A 4,883-nucleotide genomic window follows, 5' to 3' on the forward strand; every position below is an offset into this window, starting at 1 on the left:
GCACATAAAGTGTGCTATGTCAAAACATCCTTTGTATATGAACTTTCCCCCCAAATGCTTAAGTAATGCATTCCCATCTGTCCAAATGTAGATATTTCTCTGGGGAATGAACTATTAGCAATGAGCAACTTCCAATACTACCTACAAACATGATAGACTAATTCAGCTTGGTCATTTGAGTAATATCTTTAGAGACCAAGATATCTAATAGCTTCTGGGCACCAATTAAATTGTCAATTGGCAAACAATCTAGGTGAGTTGATAGTCCCAAAAAGCATAATGTTGGATTAAGACCAGTTAACTGTATAGCAGGCAGGCTTCTTTAAACAATTCATTTTATCAATTCTCGTATAGAGCATTCATGTTAGTAATAATAATAAAAAGGTCATCAGCATAAAAACCATCTTAATTGTACTTATAAAAACTCATTAATTTCTCTGTTTTGCTTAACTACAAACACAAAAGGCTCTGGGCATAAATTAAAGGAGAGATAGCCTCACCATAGGCCTCTCTCCAGACAAAACAAAACAAAAGCCAGAAGACAAATCCCATTTGTAATCAGTCTTGGCCTAGAAGAAAGGGAAGAAGATGGTGAGTAACTTAAGTTCAGAAGTTCAGTTTCAAAACTTGCCTATGTAAAGACAGAGAGCCACTCATTTCTCTTCCTCCTAATTTGGCAAAGGAGTTGGCAGTGATTGAGAGAAAAGATCGTCTTCACCTCTCTGTGAGATAATTTTAAAAGCTGGATGTTCTTAGTATTGAATTGAGGTTTAGGACAAGTATTCTTTGGAATTGATCTGTTGCTATTGTGTCTAGAAGTGGACACTTGTGTCTCCATGTCTCTAGGGAGGGATGTACATGAGTATTCTTCATGGCCAGTTTTGTATCTTACAGGTAAAATATTGCGCATATACAGGTAAAGGTAAAAGTAGTACCAAAATAATAATGCCATACTAATAAACAAAGAACAATGGAAAACAAATTAAATATACCGTACATTATATAGTGAAAGCCTACGACTGCCAAAAACAGTTGTCTTTACATAGAGATCTGGCAGGATGTGGTATGGTTGATAGATCTTGATTGGCTGGTTCTGTGCAAATACAACAGAGCTGTGAGAAGGTGTAGAGAAGACACTTGTGTTCACCAACCATTGGAGGGAAGCCAGAGCTAACTCCAAAGTTGACCTTAATGTCCATGTTGTTTTGTGCATTCAAGGCATTTTTGACTTATGGTGATCCTAAGGCTAACCTATCATTGGGTTTTCTAGGGTTAAGAGTGCGTGACTCACCCAAGGTCACTCAATGGAATTCCATGACAGGGCGAGGAATCGAACCTTGGCCTCCAGAGCCATAGTCTAATGCTCAAACCACTACACCATCCTGGCTCTTTTAATGTCCAAACAGAACCTTAAAGATAATGGCCAAGATCATCCTGTAACTTTATGATGTCACAGCTATGACCCTGACAGGACATATGACCCTTCTAGTGAATTGCAGCATTGCATATCAGACCTTCAAGGTGTCCTGTTGTATCAGGGGAGTTCCTGTTGTGCAAGAAGTCCCATAGCACTCTGATACCCATTGAACAATGGGACCCATGGCACAATGACCATGCTGTTGGCTCCATTTTTGCAATAGCCCTGCAGAGATAGCTATATGTCTGATCCCCTCCTGAGAATGCAAGCACTGTGCAACATCAGAATTCACCTTTACATGACTGTAAATAAGTTTATAATGACATAAATACATAAATGCCAGCCAGTATGTAGTGTGATGCCAAAGGTGGACAAAGCGCAACCCTGCAAGATGTGTGTGGCAAATGTCTCAAAAGCCTGCCCAGAATACACACACCAGTTTGGGGGGTGGGGGTGGATTTTTTTTAAAAAAAAACATATTGGAAAATGTTATTTAAAAATATAAAATGCCTTTTTAAACAAAACTATTTTCATTTTATTTACAATGACTAGAATCCTCTATTGCGGGTATGAAAATGTAACCTGGAGTTAAGCACTCATGATTGTTACATATTCATACTTTCTACATAGCCCCTAGTATGTAAGGACTGTAAAAGTCCTCTGAGCTCCACTTACCAGGAAGCTGCCACTGCAAGCAAGAGAGGTTTGTTCCCTTGTTAATCTGGAAGCAATTGGCCACTGTTTCCACCCCTCTTCACATGAGTGATCTCTGCCATGAAGAGGAATTACGAGAGGGGTCCTGCTTTTGCCTGTACCACCAGAGAAAGGAGGTCAAAATGGCAGTCAGCTAACAACAGGAGAATGGACCCTTGTTTATTGCATTATAACCAGATGTCCTCCTTTCCCCAGGCATGTCCTACATTTCAGCCTTCTATCCAGGATTCCAAAATGTCCTCCATTCTGAGCATGTTTGGCAACTACAGCTGATTATTTTTAACACCACCCACCAACAAAAGAGACTGCCTGGCTGGCATTTTCTCTGGCCCTAAACCCTGTCCTTGTGTCATCTGGCGGCTCAGTAGGCAGAGCGAGAGGTAGCTCAACAGATGTATTATTGTTGCCACCACTGCTGCTGCCAAGCAAGCCCAAATCAAGGTTTATTATAGGCTGTAACTGGCACATGAGCCCCATTAAAGGAAAACCCAAATGCATGTGGGGAGCACTATGAAAAAATGGCTTGCACTGAGAACAGGTTGGCTGGGTGACAGAAGGGAAGGAACATGGGCACAGAGAGGGGATTGTCACTATGGGAGACAGACAGGGTTGCAGTCTTCTCTGTTTCAGGAGCTCAGGCAAAGAGGAGGAGTAGGAGAGGAAGAAGGAGCCTGGGAAGATTTGAGGTGCAGAGGGGAGTGGAAAACAGGGATGGGGAAGGGTGATTTTAACAAGGATAAATTCATCAGACAAATATGGTTGAATACATTTTAAAAAACAACAGTATATGCAGTGTAGTTGTACTGTAAATATGAAATGAATTTGTATTAGTGTCTTACCTTTTATTTTGTAATAGTCTACATTTTTCTTAAATATCCTACATTTTTTGAAGCCTTGTCCTTTTTTACAGTTATGACATTTGGTCACATTGACTGTAGTGGTTGCTTCCCAGGAAGTGGGGATCGGGGCAGGATTCACTGTGTAGCACACTAACTACAGTGCTTATGCATATGTAACTTCCATACAAGATTCCAGCTGATATTAATAAACTGTTTGCTTTCTGGTTTTAAAAAGGCTTCCCCAAAGCCAAACATAATCAAGAGAAGAGATGGGAAGGCCAGGGGGGGAAAATGGAGAAATTTAGGGGGGCAAAGTGTTTTTCCCCCGGGGGGGGGGGGTCCTGAAGAACCCCCCCCCCCCCCCAAAAAAAAACCTGGAAAAATTGAAAAAAGGAAGAAAATAGATTATGGAATGTTTTATTTTAGCATGATGAATAAAACCTTTATGACAAGATGTTCATATATTCTCCAAATAATTTCTAAAAGTATGTACAGTATCAGATTATTTTAATTTTTGTGCACTGAATGAGTGCAGGCAGGTCCTAAATTACAAAGGAGTTTATCAGACAAGGGAAATTGGAAATATAATCCAATGGCAATCTGAACGCAAACATGGGGTTTCACATTATTATGTGAGAGGTGATCACATGCAATTTCGGGCAATGGCAAGTGAATTTCGGGCAATGGAAGTCAATTCGAATGCAATTCAAATTCATGTAAATTCACTGAACTAGTGAATTCACGTGAATGTGTTCTGGCCCCACTTTCTTTTCAGTTGAAATTAAGAGAAATTCTTCCTGTGTGATAATGTCCAAACTGAACTTTCCAATGCAAGAACAAGAGCATTTCTTCCTTTAGAGGGCACTGAAAGAATCTGGTCTATGTTTAGAAACAGTCACACTAAATCAAGAAATAAACTGACAGGTAAAAAGGTAGAGCAGCTTGTTTCAATCGGGGCTAACCTTTCTTTTTTAGAAGTCCATGGTAACTGTGATAACGACATACATCACAAGGCAGAAGCAGAGACTGGAACTGATACTGATAACCAGGACTGCATCCACACTGTAGAAATAATGCAGTTTGAAACCACTTTAACCACCATGGCTTAATGCCATGGAATTTGGGAACTGTAGTTTTATGAGACATTTAGCCTTATGTGTCAGAGAATTCTGGTGCCACAACAAACTACAGTTCCTATAATTCTCTACCATTGAACCATGACAGTGAAAGTGGTGTCAAACTGGAGTATTTCTGCAGTGCAGATACAGCCCAGAGCTCGGAAAATGAGTCTGATTAAATTTCATGCCTGTTCATCAAATCTTAGTCCCTCCTCCTTTTCTCACCTCAATTCCTTTTATGGGAATGGGTGCTTTATGTGTGTTTGATACAGTGGAGAGGAAACATAAATAATTTTCTTTTTTACTGATTTTTTTTTAACAAAAATTCGCCTGCTCCACATAAACTAGCAAAACCAAAGTTCAGGAGATTATTACTCCATTTGTTACAAATACTTTTTTGTAATAATTGTTTGAATACACTGTATTTTAATATATCAATTGTGATAATTTTATGCCAAATCAAATTGTACATAATCATATTTTCTATTCCTAAAGTAAGAGAGTGACTTTTAATCTGTAAAAAGTGCTGTTATATTTTTCAATTTTTTCTAAAAAAATTCCTTTAAAAAAAACCGGGGGAAAAAACGTTTTTTCCATGGCTTCAAAATTTCCGGAAATTTTACATCTGTAATCAGGAGCTCCCAAAACACAGAATGCAAGGGGTCGATTTGGGTAACTTTTAAAAAATGAAAATTATTTGGGGTGGGTAGTAATATGCTTGAGTGGAACTCTCCATGGTGAATGGAGGGATAATGTAGCACGCGCACGCACGCACACACCAATCCCTGGCAGTTT

This window comes from Sceloporus undulatus, chromosome 1, assembly GCF_019175285.1.
Source record: "Sceloporus undulatus isolate JIND9_A2432 ecotype Alabama chromosome 1, SceUnd_v1.1, whole genome shotgun sequence".
Lineage (NCBI taxonomy): Eukaryota > Metazoa > Chordata > Lepidosauria > Squamata > Phrynosomatidae > Sceloporus > Sceloporus undulatus.